The sequence below is a fragment of the Erpetoichthys calabaricus genome, chromosome 6 (assembly GCF_900747795.2).
Source record: "Erpetoichthys calabaricus chromosome 6, fErpCal1.3, whole genome shotgun sequence".
NCBI lineage: Eukaryota > Metazoa > Chordata > Cladistia > Polypteriformes > Polypteridae > Erpetoichthys > Erpetoichthys calabaricus.
Window position 1 is genome coordinate 101238396 of NC_041399.2, and position 20760 is coordinate 101259155.

Genomic DNA, 20760 nt, shown 5'->3' on the forward strand with positions numbered 1-20760 from the left:
CCTGCTGGAAAAAAGCTAAAATCTGTTAAACTGAAAATAAGAAAACTACTGATTATTCTATTAATATGAGCAAACAAATAATAAATACATAAAGAGACAAAAAAAGAAAAATACAATGCCTTTTTCATGAGTTTTACTCCTTAAATAAAGCAAACAGTCAAACACTACAAAGAGGGATATCACATATCAGAGAAAACACTGCAGTGACACCTACACTATTCCCCAGTGCCACCAAATATTACTCCATAGCCCCAGCAGGTATACACTAGGGTTCCATCCTACATAATATAAAGTGAGTGATCTACATTTCAGAGGTTTGTGACTCATTAAATAAAACAAACAACTCAGAGGTGCAATGAAATCAAGAGTCAAAACAGAGCAGTACTACTGTGAGAAAGTCAAGAAACCCCACTATCCTATTTTGCATGCTTTTTCTAAATAATTACTTCACCCTAACTGTCAATTAATTGAATATATTTGTATTTAGTATAGTTTGCAGTCATATATAACGTGCACATTCAAGTAAAATGTTAATGTTATTATTACTTGCATCAGCCATCTTAGTAAAACAAAGATATAACATTGGTACAAAAAATGGCCTTCAAAGTATTAATGAACCAGCGATTTCCATGAAATTTAAAGTTCAACGAAACCGACATTTGCTTTGCAAAAAAATTGTTTCACAAACAGCAAATTCTGCATTACTGTCTGAAAGTGTTTTTTCTATGGTAATTCCACATGCTTCTTTCTCTCATTTAATATTTAAATAAATTTATCTAGTTAAAAAAATCACCAGACTCATTTGCTGTTATGTGCAGACATTTTGTCTAGCCTTGAGATATGTGTTGTGGTTGTTCTTGTACAACGATGCTTACTTTTCCAATTATGATGTTAGATCTTGGCAATTGAAATTTGTTGCATCAGAGACTTAAAAAATAATCATTTAGTCAATATTAATCAATAATCATTCATCAATATTAGAATATCAGGGCTGCAGAAATTTAACTGCTTATTGGGAGAAACTGGAAAACGTAAATTATATTTCTGGGTTCATCTGATACAGAATCATGCTGACTAAACATTCATATAATGGCACACTATATAAACCTTTTACCCTCAGTATTATCTGATCACATATCATTTGCACGTGAATATTTTATATACCAACCCAGACATGATTTTGGAGTTGCTGGGAGTAGCTTACCTTAACAAAGTATTTTCTCCTTGTCAAGACGTGTATCAGTGCATGCTCCCACCACAAGAAATAACTCATTTAAATTTAAACTTGAAGCTAAATAAATAGATACCAGGTGAGGGCATTGTAACTGAGAATTGATGATAAAGTTAAAAAGGAAGTAATGTGTGCAAAAAGAAGCTGCATCCACTTCCCGAAATTGAGTCTTGTCACGTGAAAATTGGTGTCAATGTATTCAGTGAGATAAAATTATTCTGGACAATTTTTCATATTTTATTTTTTATTTAAATGCATGAAATTCTTTTTGACTCAAAGTTTTTTTCATGTTTCCCTGATCCATAGACTATTGTTTGTCTGAAAGTCAAAGTTTCTGTTCAGTGTATTCAGAATTGTGCCACTAGAGAAAAACAAAAATGTTAAATATAATTATCTCCCAGTTTTAATTGAAATATTCTTTCTCTGGTTACACTAAGGTTTTAGTATTTTTTTCACCATTTTGTTTTGTTTATAGTTTGTGTCTTTGTCAGCCCTCCTTTTGATTATCTTAATAAAATTAATGTGCAGTTTCACGGTTGTGTTATTTAGTGATTCCAGATTTGCTTATGTTATGAAGAGGCATCCAGCTGAAAAGGGCAACACCAAGATGCCACCATGTAGAGGGCAGTCCCATTAAGCATTCAGAAGAGAGAGAGATTTTTTCATATCCTGAGAGATGAAAAATCTAAAGCTTCTGCAATTATACATAGAGAGAGAGAGACCAAGGACATTACCATAGGATGATAAAGGGAAGCTGACCACAGTTACCTTATAGAGGGAGAAGGTTCATGCACGGCTGTAGTAGGAGGTTTCTCATTATCAAAGTAGAAGCAACGTGGTACAGCAAACTTCAGGTGAACCTAGATTGGAACAAACAGTAGCATACTGCTCGTTTATTATGAGTACAGGCAGTAGAAACAGTACTGTTATGATCTTGGGAAGGCTGAAGAAGGCTATACATTAAGAAGACAGGAGAACATGAGCGGACTATCCAAAAACACAAATGCAATAGAACAGGTAAACAAGCATCATTAAAGTCTTGGATATACCTTTTTACTTTCCTTAAACACTAAGTCAAATACTTAAAGGCAAGACTAGAAAGGCAAGACTAGAAACCTATTTTTGATGCACTTGAATTTTTTAGCATTATTCCAAGAGTAACAAAATATTAAATGGGATGTGTGTGTGTATGGAATATAATTTTATTATTAGAGTGTGTTATTAAAAACTGTTAGACAATTTTAAAGGCTTTATTGAAAATGGTGTCTGTCAGCCATGATGCCCTGTTCTGTAAGCTGTAACATGTTTATGAAAACAGTCCTCAAGTTATCAGTCTTATTGACTTTCATATGTTTCCTGATGTCAGAGACAGTCTCTAGGTAACAAAAGCAAGGGTTTCTTACTTTTTGTGCATTGCTCACAGAACCAGTAGTATGCCACGTTTCTTTCAGCACATGCAATTTAAATAAGATGTTCGTATGAATATTTAGTTTAATTCAGTTTTAATTTTTTATAGAGCTCTTCAGTGAGTGCACGCTGAATGTGCTGTAACAGTTTCACTGGTAACATTCAGTTACAAACTTCACAAGTTACTAACTAGTAATTAGGCAGGCAATATGGTGTAGTGGTTAAGGCTTTGAATTTTAAACCCTGATATTGTGGGTTCAAATCTTGCTGCTAACACTGTATTATAAATGTAAGGTGCCTTGGAAAAAGGTATCAGCCAGATAAGTAAAAGTAAATTACATAAGGATAATGATATAAGTAAATAGTAAGAAAAAGCAGTTCAAAAGATTAACATAAACAGAACCTAATTACATCTGTCCATTATTGATCTACGGCTAGTTGACAATAAAAGAGCAGAAAGGAAAAAATTCCACTCAGCAGCATCACTGGAGAAAATAAACCTCTGGGTGTCCATGGTCAGTTATAACAGAGAAAGTCAAAAGACAGAGTCAGACACAGTCACAGTTTTGGAGAACTAAGCCAACATGCCTGAGACACGTTCCTGGGCATTCTATGGCTAGTGCTGCACTGTTTAATATGAAGACAGACTCTTTCCTTTTGCTGTGAAGAGAAAAAGAATAGAGGTAGTTAGTAATAGTTCATAATTACTATTGTCACACACGTGCGAGTGGGAGGCAGGGTGCACTAACTGTCGTTCTCAGTTCCCTGCTGACCATTCCCAAGAAATCCTGCCAGGTTCCAGTACCTCAGAAGACATCACTTCCGGGTCCGGCCCCCTCGATGATGTCACTTCCAGGTCCGGGGCCCTCGATAATGTCACTTCCGAGTCCGGCCCCTTCTATGACGTCACTTCCGACATGGACCTTTAAAGCCACCATCTTACCACCAAGAAATCAGTTCTGTTTTGGACTCAGTATTGCGAATCATCTCTGTCAATTTAAAAACCTTTTGCAGCCAGGGATATTAAATGGGTGGCTGTCCCAAACCTTTTTATGATGTCCGGTCTGTGTTTTTATCATAGTGGCATAGTCGGCAGGATTTTGTCCCAGAAGAAACCTGGACAGGACCTAAACTTCAGCCAGGTAGGAAAGTATCGGGCCGAGTTTCTGAGTGGGGAGTTCGTCCGGTGGTCAGGAAAGGCTCGGTACAGGCTCCGCTCTGTAAGTGCAACCCCAAGCTAGTATCTTACCAGAAGGAGAGTGTAGAGGAGCCATACAGACATAGGCTGGTTTCTGGGGTTGAAACAAAAAGGGCTTATTATGTTCTCTTGGATGAGAGAGCTGAGCCGCCCATTGGGACCAAGGACCCAGCTAAAAATGTGTTAGCCCCAGACCAGCAGGCAGGGAGGATAAAGACTTGGAAATTCAATTCTAAGGGATCAGTTCGGGGGAAAGCTATGGCCCTCTGGGAACAGGTGTCATTATGGCAAAGGCCATTTGAATTAACCCCCTTCCAAATACTGCAACAAATAGCCTGCTTTATTTTTTTACAAGGGCTTCCCCAGCATTTTGCCCAGCCGGTCTGGGGAGAATTCCATTCAATGGAAGAGCTGATATGGTTCATAAAAAAACTTAAGTCAGCCTCGAAATCTGGGAGAGCAGAACGGTCCTCTAGTGGATTCCCTAGAGATTACGTCCTACACCATAAGTCTCTTCCACATAAACCGGAGCCTGTTCTGAAGTCCCTGGGCCGCTTGGCGGATAACCTATCCGGGAGCGAGGCGGGATGCAGGCAGAGGACGGAGAGTGGTTTGTGTGCCCTTGCTAATCCCCTGATGGTTTCCCATACGGGACAAGTAGTCGTAAATGGTTACAAACTCAATGCAGCAACATTTCCATTGGTGATTGCCGAAATGTCTTACCGCGACAATGGATGAAAGTAAAGACCAGTATTAAATGTATTCACGGAGAAGTCCGTACCTGTAAATCCGCCCTAGTTTTAATTTCTGAAGGAGAATCGCTAAAAAAATTCCCCATAGCGGTCCTCCCCGATACACCTTTTCCAGTAACTCTGGGGCAGGACTAGCCTAATAATAAATGCGGTGAGCTACAGGCTACTCCCGATCCACACTTGAGCCTAGTTATAGATGAGGATGATTCATCTCAAGTTGTCTCCACACCGTGTATTCAGCCAGCAGAGAAAAGTACTGAAGCCCGTGAAGAGGACGGAGAGACTCCAGGACCGTCGCAGGTGGAAACGTCATCCACACACGTCTCGACGATTCGGGACGAATCTCCGCCCCTTGAAGTCAACCCGGATCCTCTCTCCCAAATTCATTTTCAACTTAGAGAAATGCCAGCTTCTTTTAAAAGGGAGCAATGGAATGATGACTTCCTTAAATTTGCAAAAAACACAGTTGTTCTCGTTAATAGCCAACGCACACATCAGTCCATGCCACAAGGACCTCACTTAGTAACAGAGACTCTACAAACCTTAAAACCTAAAACAATTTTGAAGCTGCAACTGATATGCAAAACCTAATGAAAATAGTCTGTACATTAGATGGCAAATATTTAAAAGAATGGAAAATGAAAATATGTCAGTGTTTTAGGATTGTTACTAAATAGAAAAATGCACAGCAAAATACTCACTCTTTTAAATTGCATCCATCTGTGTTTGTTATGTGAAATCATTTATTTATTAAAAGATTGTTTTAAAATATAGCATTTTCTAGTTGTGAGGCTTAAAAACATTCTGCCTCTTTTTCCATTGATCTTCACACTAGCTTTATATACAAAGGTAAATTTTCATCACAATAAGCTGACAAGCAATGGACAAAGGTATTTCAAATGCTTACAAACAAATCAAAGTTTAATTGTGAAAGCTTTTCAAAGTATTAGCATTTTGAAGCATTCAACCAAAATTCTTCGTTTACATGCCTTATGAATAAATTCATTCGTTTCATTCTGTGAGTGGGCTTTGCTTTATAGTAGCCTAATTAAGCCTATTAGTTGCATAAAACCATTCTTTGTGTCTTTCGATGTGTTTATTTTGAAATTCTGTACATAACATTCCACAGTTTGGGAAATTATTTGAATACATGCTGTCATGTCTGAGTCCTCTTTTTAAGATTATCACAAAAAAGGAACATGTAACGTGTGAATCTAAGCAGTCTTCAAACTTAAGAAAAAACACTCTAAGTCTAAGAAAACAATTCTAAAATGTACCTAATATAATTATATACAAAATATATTAATTAGAAAATATGTCAGGTTATTTAATTTCATTATTTTTATCTGTGTGATTGTTCAGTGCTAAAAAAAAAGCAGATAGCAGAAAGAGCAAAGCAAGTTGTAATAAGATGTACACTAATGAATTGTTTACTGTTAAGTCTTTTGTTAATGTCATATTTTAAGTGAACTGAGTAAGAATAGTGGCATCTTCATTATTCTATTTAATAGGCATTAGGCAATAATGATTATAGCTGCTATTATATTGGCTTAATTTTAGATAATAAAAATTGCATTATGTTTTCTTTTAGAAGCAAAATCTAGTGCAGAATAAAGTATTATACATTAAATGCTAAGAGTCACAGGAACTTAGAGGACCTGTTCCATTCTCTAGCTACCCCAAAATCTCTCAAATTGGGGTCTTACAGGAATAACGCATATTTCAGCAGCATCTGGTGCAAAGCAGGGACCATCTCAGTGATCAGGCAGATGTTCCCAATCACCCCGGGTCAATTTAGAATAACAAAATGTGTTATGAGTGTGGGTAATGTCAGGAGTAACTGGAAAAAAGAAACTATACTGTCAGTGAGAGAATAACGATCAGGCACAAGTGGGACAGCAGTGCTAAAAACTGTACCACTAAACCAACATACTCTAAAACAATGGGATTTTTTTGTATAAACTTTTTCCAAATACATAGAGTAATTACTGCAAGATTCTCACTAGAAGACACAGCAAACTTCAATGAATAGGTAGAATGTTTATTTAATAGAATTTGATTTATATACATTTAAGTTTATAGATATATTTTTCACCTGTGTTGGTAATTAAGATATATTAGTGAACAAATGGACAAAACACAAAAGGGGCAATTGAAGTCAAGATGGAGGACTATTTTAAATTTTGAATGTTTAAATGAGTTTTTCTTTGTGAATAACTGTTTAGTAGGTTTAGTAAATTATATATAAATTAGTATACACATTCAAATACATGCATGTAGTAATAATATGCTCTAAGGTGGAACACAAACAAATGGAGAAATGGATGGGGCTCCAAAGGCCATACTGTTAAATGTACTGTTGTGAAGGATAAAGGAAAGTTAAGGATATAGTCCTCCTGGTGTCAGTCGACAAGAAAATGCCTCTGAATGGGGATCTCTGTCCCAAAATGAATGAGAACTCACAGGAACATGGCAGTTTAGAGGAAGAGTGTCTTCTGTGGGGTTCTCCCCCACACTATATTAAACAGAAACTGGATTAATGTGTGTGTTTCCCTTCACCAAAACCTCTGAAACACTTCCAATGCTCTGTCATGCATAGGAGGATCAACTTCAGACCTTGGACCACAAAGGTTATACCACTCTGGAACAGTGGGAGGAGGGCGCTGTCGCTAACTGCCTTGTCTCTTCCTACTACAATTCCGAGGGTATATGTGACATACACAGAGAAGGCTCTGCCCCTTCCACTCCCAGCCTTAAAAAGCCAGCCAGCTCCAGAAGGAGGTGTCATTTCTTGAACTCAAACCTACCAGGACAGAGCTCCTAAAGTTGACTCGCCGTAGTACTGAGCTGTAAAAAGAGATTTCCCTATAAGGAATTCTGTGAGAGCCAAGGAATGGCATATTTGTTTGTTATTTTTATGCAATGCCATTTTGCACTTGTTCATTTGATCACAAATTAAATGGGGTTGCTCAGTTGACTCCCCAACTATTCCCTGGGACGTTTTGAAGTCACATGGGTGATAACAGTTCATTTGTATGACAAAACATAGCATAGCTAACTCAAAGGGTTGATAGTATTTCCAACATGAAAATGTGAACAAAACAGCAAAATTAATGAAAATTAATATTTTAAGTATGCAAAATATAACAAAATAAGCACAAAACAATTCTCAGATTCCACATGAATCAGACATTTTTTACAGTGGAAAGCTAGTAAAATATCAAATACTAGACAAATTAAAATACATGCAGTTTAATTCCAAAAAAAATCATTAGGTTACAGATATGTCTTGAGTATTGAGTTTGGAAAGCAGTTAGCCACCATCTTGTGATATGGATTGAAATCAGTGTACGCACTAACAGGGAAAATGTGTATACACAGGGCTTAAAAGGCAAAGCAGCAGTACTAACCAAGGAACTGCCTAAAATATTTTTTTGAATCATTCAGATGCAAGGCTAAACAAAATAAAGAAATAAATGTTCTTTATACAAGCATACTGTTGGTGTTAACTACTGATACATCTCAACATGTGCTTTCTTTAAATGGTAAAAAGATCTACAATAGATAAAATAATGTCTATAATTATATTGTTGATGAATGTGAAGTCTTACTGTTTTGCCACACATTCTAGTTCAAATTAAATGAACTATTTATCTTGATAATCTTTATATATAATACGCTACTGTGGCTGTTCGTTTGTCTGTCCAGGATTTTAAATTACCTGTAGCTCACAAACTGTTTGACCTAATGACATGAAATTTGGTACACATATACTACGTGACCTCTACTGTCCGCTTTTGGGGTGATGATTGACCTCCAAAAGTTATTCCTCTTTTTATTTTATTGTAGAATCAACTCGGCAGCGGCCAGCAGGGCGGCCATGTGGCACATGCATACGGGTGCCGTTCTCATCCCTACCACCTTCACCTCTTCATACCTTAAATCATTCTTGAGGTTGATTGAAGACTTAAGTGCCAGCTTAAGTTAAAAATTTTAAGAAAAATGTACTAAGTAATTGCAACACAAAAACTGACTTAATCAGTTTTAACGAAAAAAGATGCTGACAGAAGAAGAGAATAAGTGGGGCAATAGGGTGGAGAAAAGAAAAGCTGCTCAGGAAGCCCAGAGTATGCTCAAGTCAAGTGTATTCACTGCAAGTTATCGTGCAGTACGCCGTTACTGGTTTATAATAATGACCAGTCCCTCCATACCTTTCATGTACACCATCTTTCTCTAGTAATAGTTTATAGATGGCCTAGAACCAATACTGTGAGCAAAGCGAGAACCATTTCAGATCACAACAGCCATTTATCAAACTAAATGTTTGCCCTCATATTCATTTATAATGGGCCATAACTGTGTAACTATGTACCTTATTTTTGAAGACTCTTCAATATTGGTTAAAGGTATTTTTGTTATTCATTCCACAGGAAAAAAGTCAGTTTTTGCCCACAGTTGTGGAAGAATAATTTTAGGGTAGCATAGCATCCATCTTAAAGAAATAGCATAAAGGCTTAATAAATGTCAGAAACCTGTTCAGACACACCAGGAAAACAGATAAAGGTCAAGCAAACAATAAAATGTACACTGAAATATAAGAATTGGTTTAGGAAAAATACTGATATGGTCAAATAAAGAATGTACCAGAAGAAAAGTTGATGTAATAGACAAAATGTACTGAAGGATGACTAAGAAATCAGCAGATGTCCTATAAACGAGAATGGACAGTTGTTAAATGCACAGAAATTTCAGGGGTGGTGTCTCATCTCAAAAGGTATAAGAAGAACCAGAATGTAACAGACTTTTATTTTATATAAATCATTTGGGTGTAAACCAATGAACCAACCAGAGTAAAATGTATGCATTGAATGACACTGTATGTAAATTCAACAGTTTATTAAATGAACCTCTATTCTTTGTTTCTCTGATCATTCTGACTATGCTGTAGCAGACTGCTTTTGAAGAATGCTCCCTCTAAGGCATTTTGCCGAGGAGTAATTAAAAGATACAATGAACAGCTTTTCTCCTACTTGAGTATTGAATTGTCCTGTTAGAGGATGTTTATTCTTTAATAAAATGTTAAATTTCTACCACACAGTTAATTGTTAAACACCAGTTTTCAGGTTTAATTTTTGATAGACAATGGAAGAATCCATCAAAGACTGGTTCGTGCTTAACAGTCTTTGCTCTCAGGAAGAGCTCCTTAACTCTGAGGACCCAGAAGAAGCAAAGGCATGTATAGAAAATGGTAGTCATGAGAAATGCGTACACACTTAAATCCCTACAGATTGTAAAATAAACATCATTGGAACAAAGCAGCAGAAAATCGGTCCATATCCCCTATATCCTGTATATACCATAACAGTAGATAGTAGAATACTGAAATGAGTGATAATACATTTGTACAAAAATGATATTTGTTACTACAAAAAGTTAGTAATGTTTCAGTATTGTGTTTTTTTTCCTGATTTCTTTAGAGCCTTCAGTATCAACCAACTATTCCTGTTAAAGTGTAAGCACAGAGATACAGTATGCAGGAGGATGAGCCTATAGTAGAACTATTGCATGTTAAGTAGCACATGTAATAAAAATTACCATAATAACCCTGTGTTTCCTCCCAGAATTGTGCGAGTTAAGTTATGTTAATTAATGACTCCACACTGGCTCTAGTGTGAGTGTGAGGTTGGCTCTATGCCCTGCAGTCAACTGGCACCCCATCCTTATTTGTTTTCTGTCTTGCACCTCATGCAGTCAAGACGGGCATCAGGCCTGAAGAACCCATAATTGGATTATTGGATCTGAGAACATACAGTATGTATGCATATACAGAATATATTCTTGTGTAAATACTTCTGTTCTTTTTTACAGAATGAGCTCATTAATATTTTACCCTAAACTAAAAAAAATGATAAAATATGAGAAGATGCTGTTTTTTCCTTTGTAATTATGTATACCATACTAGATACAATTTTCCAAAAGAGACAGAAGAGAGGATGAATCAAGTAATAATAATTAAGTAATATCAAGTAATTGGAAACAAAACAGGCGGCACGGTGGCGCAGTGGGTAACGCTGCTGCCTCGCGGTTGGGAGACCTGGGGACCTAGGTTCACTTCCCGGGTTAGGTTGATTAGGTTGCAGGTTAGGTGGATTGGCGATTCTAAATTGGCCCTAGGGTGTGTTTGTGTGTGTCCTGCGGTGGGTTGGCACCCTGCCCGGGATTGGTTCCTGCCTTGTGCCCTGTGTTGGCTGGGATTGGCTCCAGTAGACCCCATGACCCTGTGTTTGGATTCAGTGGGTTGGAAAATGGATGGATGGAAACAAAACAGAAAGTAGGATATATTTGCAGCTACAATCCTGAGCTAAGAGTTGTAGGATATTTGGCAATTTTACAATATTACACAACATCTGGTCATAGTTTGAAAAAATCCATCAAATCTCATTCAATATCAAATGATAACAAATCTGTCCTACATGAATTACTAGTTGCTCTGCAAAAATGTTTGGATGTAACTAAGGTATAATCAAGACTTGTAATTACCTGTAAGAGTAGCAAATAAAGTAATGAGGATATGAATTTAAAGGCCTTTAAATATAAACATTACATATTTTTTATGTTCCTGAAGGTTAAAGCACCCTTCTCACCCTCTCTTTGTCTCGTTTCCGTCCAGCAAAAGGTTCTTCAGCATTCGAATCAGTTCTACCAGGTTCTGCAACAACATCTAACTAACCCTTTGCTGTTTCAACTCTGAAATTTGTGCTGCTCCCCTACCTTTAAATCCGCTCCTAGTAGTTTATTTATATGCAGTATATTGTTAGTGCTGTTGTTTTTGTTAATAGTTGTTATTATTTATTTATTTATTTATTAACGTTGGTTTCAATTTATTACATATTATTTATTATCTATTAATAGTATTATATAGTTTAGTATATATAGTATAGCTTAGTATAGTATAATAGGGTAGAGTGGAGAAGACTATAGTATAGTCCACATAACTATCATCATCAAATTTTTCCATGTGAAGCCTGTAAACTATCAGAACTGATTTAGAACATCTATGTTATGTAAAATGCCCAGGGGAGGCTGGGTGGTCTTTTGACCTTGGAACCCCTGCAGATTTGTTTTTTTTTTTCTCTAGCCTAACTGGAGTTTTTTTTGTTTCTTCTGTCCTCCTGGCCATCCGAGCTTACATTTTTCTTTGTTACATACTGCACAATATTATTGCCTAACCTTGTTTATGTGTTATATTAACTTCCTTTTTATTTCATCTTGTAAAGCACTTTGAGCTACATCGTTTATATGAAAATGTGCTATATAAATACATGTTGTTGTTGTTATTGTTGTTGTATAATTCACTACTTGTCCTGCACTCATACTGTGTGTATGTATGTACTGTACATGTTGTACTGCGGTCCTGGTAAATGTCATTTCATGCCACTGTATGCTGCAATACTGTGCATGGATGGTATGACAATAAAGCCACTTGACTTGACTTGACAAACTCTGGAGCAGAGAAAATGTATTTCTAACATGTTATAGTGTAAAGTCGAGAATCTACATGCAGCTCTTAAGCTTATACTGTAGACACAGCCATAAATGACTCAGCAGAATGCTAAAAGTATTTTGAAAGATGCAAAAGTGACAGCTGTAACCCTTTCTTAAACTTGGGAAGGAAACAATAAATCCTTTGAGAATATTCAGGGAAAGGAGGTGAAAAACCATTTGGATAAAGTTCGCCAGGCTGAGCAATTAATGGTGGAAGAGACTTATTTCAGAGTCTGTTTCAATCAGTATCTGCTATGACACAACTATTTCTTAGCTGCCATCCAGATGCGTAAATGTTTGTGGTTAATTGTGCCCTTATTCAAGGTGATAAAGACAAACACCCTGTACACTAAGGACGTTGATGATGTTTTTGATTGAGTGTGGCATTTTGAGCATGTGTACAACAGTGATGCATTATACTTCTTCCTTGACCATATACTGTCATTCTGTACTTACTTCAAACATAACATTTTCAAAGAGATTAATAATTTACAAAGTTCCAGCAAAGCCAAGTGAATGAACTCCACACAAACAATGCCAGGGAAGTCCCTAAAGATATGAGGAAGTTAAACATTACAGAGTGTTTCCAATAAGTTGACATTATAAAACTAAAATTTATGGTAACAAAATTTTGAAAAATCTATCAGATGACTAAAACAACAATGTGTTAATATTATGTATTGTCTTTTCATTGCATTTGAGAGTCCAATTCAGCTTTGGGTATTTACCACTTTTATTTCTGATGGAGGGTTATCTATTTCTAGGTCAATCAAGTACTTAACACAAACAACTGATCTTAAGCTAGCTCTTTAACTTGTAGCATTCTTCTCTTGAGAATCCTTTTAATTGAAATCTAATGTTCAATTAATTAGCAGTGCACTGCCACATAATGTTTTTTATTCAATACTAGTACGGCTATTCAGTGCTTGTACTTGCTGCTGTCAGTTGCTATAAGAATTTTCACCGTGGCAACGTCTCCTCCTTCTTTATGTAACACCTAAGTCCTTTGTGACCCACAGTAGCTGCGTCTTTTCTTGAGTGTTTTTCAAAGCTGAGTAGCTAATATGTTGGTAAGGTAGTGAGTAGCACCGAATCAAACACTAAGCAAAAGAAAAATCCATATTCAGGCAAAGTGCCTCTACTTTACAGTTTATCTGTTGGCCAATGCCATATTGTTTATAATGATCCTGTTCATTGTCAGCCACATAGTTGGACATTGTCATGAATTGTGACCTCAACACAAAGACCTTAAACAGAGGTGTGCAGTAATTAGTATCTAACCTTTGGATCAATTTCCCTTTATTGCAAATAATTTGCTCTAGTGTATCGAGACCTTAAAGTCTTAGTGTTTGGACATATGTTTTGGGGTTGTCTTTGACTTTGGTTCTGCCAATCAGTTTGGTTTATTGTTCTGAACTTTCTGACTCTTGCCTGTGCCTTGACTACATTAATGCTCTGTTTTGTGTTCTTCAGAAAGAGTAGATAGATACAGTGGTGTGAAAAACTATTTGCCCCCTTCCTGATATCTTATTCTTTTGCATGTTTGTCACACAAAATGTTTCTGATCATCAAACACATTTAACCATTAGTCAAATATAACACAAGTAAACACAAAATGCAGTTTGTAAATGGTGGTTTTTATTATTTAGGGAGAAAAAAAAATCCAAACCTACATGGCCCTGTGTGAAAAAGTAATTGCCCCCTGAACCTAATAACTGGTTGGGCCACCCTTAGCAGCAATAACTGCAATCAAGCATTTGCGATAACTTGCAATGAGTCTTTTACAGCGCTCTGGAGGAATTTTGGCCCACTCATCTTTGCAAAATTGTTGTAATTCAGCTTTATTTGAAGGTTTTCTAGCATGAACCGCCTTTTTAAGGTCATGCCATAGCATCTCAATTGGATTCAGGTCAGGACTTTGACTAGGCCACTCCAAAGTCTTCATTTTGTTTTTCTTCAGCCATTCAGAGGTGGATTTGCTGGTGTGTTTTGGGTCATTGTCCTGTTGCAGCACCCAAGATCGCTTCAGCTTGAGTTGACGAACAGATGGCCGGACATTCTCCTTCAGGATTTTTTGGTAGACAGTAGAATTCATGGTTCCATCTATCACAGCAAGCCTTCCAGGTCCTGAAGCAGCAAAACAACCCCAGACCATCACACTACCACCACCATATTTTACTGTTGGTATGATGTTCTTTTTCTGAAATGCTGTGTTCCTTTTACGCCAGATGTAACGGGACATTTGCCTTCCAAAAAGTTCAACTTTTGACTCATCAGTCCACAAGGTATTTTCCCAAAAGTCTTGGCAATCATTGAGATGTTTCTTAGCAAAATTGAGACGAGCCCTAATGTTCTTTTTGCTTAACAGTGGTTTGCGTCTTGGAAATCTGCCATGCAGGCCGTTTTTGCCCAGTCTCTTTCTTATGGTGGAGTCGTGAACACTGACCTTAATTGAGGCAAGTGAGGCCTGCAGTTCTTTAGACGTTGTCCTGGGGTCTTTTGTGACCTCTCGGATGAGTCGTCTCTGCGCTCTTGGGGTAATTTTGGTCGACCGGCCACTCCTGGGAAGGTTCACCACTGTTCCATGTTTTTGCCATTTGTGGATAATGGCTCTCACTGTGGTTCGCTGGAGTCCCAAAGCTTTAGAAATGGCTTTATAACCTTTACCAGACTGATAGATCCCAATTACTTCTGTTCTCATTTGTTCCTGAATTTCTTTGCATCTTGGCATGATGTCTAGCTTTTGAGGTGCTTTTGGTCTACTTCTCTGTGTCAGGCAGCTCCTATTTAAGTGATTTCTTGATTGAAACAGATGTGGCAGTGATATCAGGCCTGGGGGTGGCTACGGAAATTGAACTCAGGTGTGATACACCACAGTTAGGTTATTTTTTAACAAGGGGGCAATTACTTTTTCACACAGGGCCATGTAGATTTGGATTTTTTTTCTCCCTAAATAATAAAAACCATCATTTAAAAACTGCATTTTGTGTTTACTTGTGTTATATTTGACTAATGGTTAAATGTGTTTGATGATCAGAAACATTTTGTGTGACAAACATGCAAAAGAATAAGAAATCAGGAAGGGGGCAAATAGTTTTTCACACCACTGTAGATAGATAGATAGATAGATAGATAGATAGATAGATAGATAGATAGATAGATAGATAGATAGATAGATAGATAGATAGATAGATAGATAGATAGATAGAACTTTATTTGTCCCAGGAGGGAAATTTAGCTTTTTAGAGAAGCTCAGCAGGTATTGTAAGAAACAACAACTCCCACCCCCGCTGAAATACACAAAAAGAAAAAACCACAACAAAGCTTCTCGATTATCTATTAGTAAGAGAGATGTCACAGTGAAGCATTATAAGGAAATATTGCCCTTTCGTACAAAGGTGCCCCAGTAGCATTTCTTGACACACTTCTGCTAAATAATTTGTTTTTTGAAAATACTCAATAATAGTCTGTCAGAGAGAAGATGTGCAGCATTGTTCATAATGGCACTCATGTTTAGTCTTGACCTGCACGGGTCCAGAACGCATCCCATAACTGAGTCTGCTTTTTTAATTAGCTTGCCGGTCCTGGTCCCGGTCTGTATTTAACCAACCTGAGGAGTTTCTACTACAGTATATAAACATGAGTAACAGGAAAGGGGGTCAGAAAGAAATGGAAAAGAAACCTAAAGCTACATCCAAGTCCAGACAGGCATCAAGTCCAAGTGCAAGGTAAGGCCTTTCAGAGACTGACCTGGAACAGGCAGGCGAAAGCACAGACTTCCCAGGACCCTGCTCCACTGCGTCATCTCCAGTCGTGAGTGAAAATGGGAGCGAAGGTGAAAGTGATGCAGGTCACGATAGCTTGCCGATTCCAGAAGATCACTTGAAACTGGATATGGCCTTGCAGTCCGTGCTTTCATCTACTCCTCGTGAGCCGGGAGCATCGGCTGTAATGGGGATTGCCACTTCACCTGCGGAGCACGAAAGCCGAAACGATCTGTCTGAACTAAAGGTAATGATCACCACCACCATAAATGAGCTCAAGAAAGACATTCAGAAAAATATAAAGAAAAAAAAGCGAGAAGCCAAATGAGAAGCTGCGGCTGGAGCTGTAAGAGCTGCAGCAGGATAATAAAGACCTGGAAAAACATATACTGTATAATCGCTTTGATGCAGCCTTTAAAGGTATGCTGGGTAAAATTGTGGAACACATTCAGGAAAATGAGAGGAGAGCACTTTCCAATCAGCTGGAAGATGTTAAGCAGACATTCATGACTCAAATTGAAACAGCTAAACATTTGGCATCTACCGCCGATGGAAAAGCTACAGCTGCAAATGCCAAATGCAAAAAACTCGGAGACAGACTTGCGACTCTGGAAGATGGATGCAGAAGGAATAATTTTAGAATCAAAGGTCTACCTAAGAATCGTGAAAGTCCAAACCCAGTGAAACTCGTAGCTGAACTATTCTCAAAAATAATTGGAGAGGACTTTAAATCAGATACCGAGATAGCGGCAGCTTATCACATACGTGGTATGTTTCTCACTCTCAACAGCTGCTAAATGTGCCGCTTTTTACAACATTAAATATTGGTTACGGAAAGCCGATATCAGATACAGCCTCTTGTATCCTGCCAAAATGAAAGTGGATATTCAAGACAAATATTACATTTTCTCCACCACGGAGGAAGCAGAAAAAGAGTTAAGAAAGCTGATGCCAACACTGTTTTGAAATACGATAGTAAGTCGCATCCTGTCATAGCATGGTTTGGTGTTGTGGGTCCACAGCTCTCTTAGCAAAGGCCAGTTTTATTTAAATGAATAATCACCGCACTCGCGGCGTAGCAAGGGGTGTGGAAGTGTGGATGAAGCAGTTACCGGGTGGATTCGTGCTGAGGGCGTGTCTCACCTAAGTGCACAGGTGAGGGACGGTCCGCAGCGTAATTGATTCCGGGAACTGTTGATTGCCACAGCTGCCACGTCCATTATATATAGAGAAGCCCGAGACGGTTAGGGGGGAGAAAAGAGAAGGAAACAGAGGTTGCAGAAGGAAGCAGGAAGGCAGCGAGTGAGAGCAAGCCGGTGAAGGAAAGCGAGAGAGAGCAGGCTCGCGGCACCTGAGCAGGCAGCCTGGGTGTTTGGCCGACACCCGGGTAAGTAGCAGAGGTGGTCTCTTCATAGAGTTTAGTATGAAGGACGGGAGTGACCGGGAGATGAGTGATTCTTTGCTTAAAGCCGTGGAAGGCAGCGGGAGTCGGGACTTGGGACGTGGTGTCCCCAATGTGAGAGCCTTGGTCATTGTGGAATCCCAAGTCACTGTCAGGGGGAGACGAGTGGAGCCAAGGATCGGAAAGGCGACTGACAGTAGTAGTGGCAGCAGAAGCACTTTGAGAAAGTCAGCTGCAGAGAGAGTGTCTTGCCTGTTGCAGGGCCCGCATGGGAGAAGCAGGTGAGACGCTAATGGAAAAGAAGCACCGGGCTTGGCATTTGTTTTTTAAAAGACAGTGTAGCTGCGTTTTCCCAAAGTTTCTAAAATTCTGCAGCTCAAACTCAAAAAAATGGGATTCAGCAAAGGCCTGACGCGCAGAAATAACTCCACAGACAAAATATCTTTGTTTTTAAAAGTTTAGTTAAATTTTAAAAGTAAAACAGTTCACACAAAAATAAAGGAAGAAAAATTAAAATAGCAAAAAAAAGAAAAAATTATAATAATAAAAAATTTAGTTCTAAGCTTAATCTTGTTACATCTTAAATCGTTACTAGTCACTTATAATTTCTGAACCATTTCAAAACGGTCAGAAAACTGTATGCTTATCCCATTTCTAAACTTAAAATGGGTTTATCAAATCCCTCTTTACTGGGACCTGTTCTAAACACAACTAAACTTAATATCACACTGTTTCTCAATTATAGCAAGAAGATTCTATCTCTTACTAACTTATAGGGGGAAAAATGACTACACCATTGTCTATGACTGTAGAAGAAATTATGTTCTATTTAAATAAAGCAAACATTAATATGAGTTTAACTCAAAACTTTAACTTTCTAAAATTGGCTCTTACATTTCCGGCCCCTAATTGGCTATGCAGGAGCGGAGACAATTACTATTCTTTACTTCAATATGAGCCAGTTAACTTTATATTAACTATTGTTTTCAAATCACTAGCAATAACACTGCAAACAAACACTTTAAAAAATTCATATTTCAAACATTGGCTGTTTCTTGAAGCAGGCACAGTTTGTTCACGGGTCTGTCCAGTGTGCTGGTTTTGGTCTGCACACAAACTCTTCTGACTGCACCTTTGGCATCTGGCATTGTCTTGATGACTCGACCCATTACCCAGGAATTGCGAGGTGTAGATTTATCTACAATTAAAACAACGTCCCCTGGTTCAAAATTTCTTCTTGGTGCTAGCCATTTTTGACATTCTTGAAGTATTGGCAAATACTCTTTAGTCCATCTTTTCCAAAACAAATCAGCCATGTATTGAATTTGTTTCCAGAGTCTTCTTGGGTATGGTTCATTTTCTGAAACGAGTTCGGGTGGGAATTTAGGTTTTGTCTTCAGTAACAACAAGTGATTGGGTGTGAGTGGTTCCAAATCATTTGGGTCATCTGATGTCTTTGTAAGGGGTCTGTCATTGAGTACTGATTCCACTCTACACATGATTGTAGGAAGGTTTTCATCATCAAGTGTTTGTTGGTTTAGTGTTGAATTTAAGATCTTTCTTATGCTCCTTATTTGTCTTTCCCACACTCCACCTTGATGAGAAGCTGATGGTGGATTGAAAATCCATTTGATTTGTTCTTGCATCATAGCATCACTGATTTTTTTGTGTTCCAACTTTTTAATAGCTTCTCGTAGCTCTCTTTCTGCTCCGACAAAATTTGTTCCATTGTCTGAGCGCATGATTTTAACTTGTCCTCTTCTATCGGTAAATCGGAGTATGGCTTGGATACAAGAATCAGTGTCTAAGCTATGTGCGATCTCTATGTGTGCAGCTCTGGTTGTTAAACATGTGAAGATTACTCCGTACCTCTTAACTAGGCTTCTTGCTCTTTTGACTAGGAAGGGGCCAAAATAATCGACTCCAACATTTGTAAACAGTGGTTGGCTTGGTGCTAGGCGATCTTCTGGCAAATCTGCCATTTTTTGTTCACCTACTTTTGCGGTGTATCTTCTGCACGTTGTGCACTTTGAAATTATTTTTCTGATAGCTGAGTTTGCTTGAGGTATCCAGTATTTCTGGTGTAACTGTGCGAGCACATAATTGCGCCCACAATATCCAATTCGTTTATGAATGTGCTGCAATATTAGAGAAGCAACATGTGAATGCTTGTGTAGAATTGCAGGATGTTTAGCTTCTTCAGGCATTGCAGCTTTGCAGAGTCTTCCTCCAACTCTCAGTATTCCATCTTGTATGATCGGGTCAAGTTTATAGATTTGACTGTTCTTTTTAACACAAGTCTTTTTCTTTAAAGCCTGTAATTCCTCTGGAAATTCTTGCTGTTGACTGAGGCGGATAAGCTCTGTTTCGGCTTTAACTAAATCGTCTAGAGAAATTGGATTTGTTTTTAGAGTCAGTTTATACTTTTTCATGTGTTTTGCAATGAGTGATTTTTGTTCTTCTGGATTACTTTTAGTCTGACTGACTTCTAGTTGAAATGTTTTTCTTTCATTTCTTATGTTCAGCATTAAGTCTTAAAAACTTGAGGAACCAAGCCACTGCTTTCTTCAAGTGATGCCAATCTGAAAAAGAGGTGATTAGTTTGTTGATAGGCTCGGTTGCTTCCTCTATTTTTGTCAAGTTAACTGCACAGGTTTTAACTTCTGGATCATCTTCAATGAGTGGATCATTCAGTTGATCTGGTCTTTTTGGCCACTCCTTTTCAGGCTTCAATAAGAAACCTGGACCTTGTGACCATGTGGTGCTTTTGAGAAACTTTTCTATGCTTAGCCCCCTGGATGCTTGATCAGCCGGGTTAAGAGCAGATATGACATACTTCCATTGTGAAGGCTGTGAATGATCTCTGATCACGGAGATTCTGTTGGCAACAAAGGTCTTGAACCGAGTGCTTTCATTTGAAATATATTTTAGCACCGTGGTGCTGTCAGTCCAAAATGTAGATTCTTCTAAGGGCATTTGTAGCTCACCTTTAAGCATTTTGTCCATTTTAACTGCCACAACGGCTGCAGTCAGCTCCAATCTTGGAATCGTCATATGCTTCAATGGTGCCACTCTTGACTTGCCCATCAGGAATGAACAATGCTTTTTGCCCTCTTCATTGGTTAAGACAAGGTAAGTGACAGTGCCATATCCATCTTCACTAGCATCTGCAAAATGGTGCATTTGTGCTCTCTTTATGGTTCCAAACCCAGTAGGTTTGAAGCATCTGTTCACTTTATAGTCTGTAAGTAACTGCAAATCATCCATCCATTTTTTCCATTTCTGAATGTGTTTGGCTTCTACTTCTTCATCCCACCCAAATTTCTCTTTGCATAAGTCTCTTAGAATAAGTTTTGCTGGCAGTAGGGTGGGTGCTAGAAAACCAAGTGGATCATAAACTGAGCTAACAACAGACAGAATACCACGCCTTGTAGCGGGCTTGTTTTGTAACTTAATCTGAA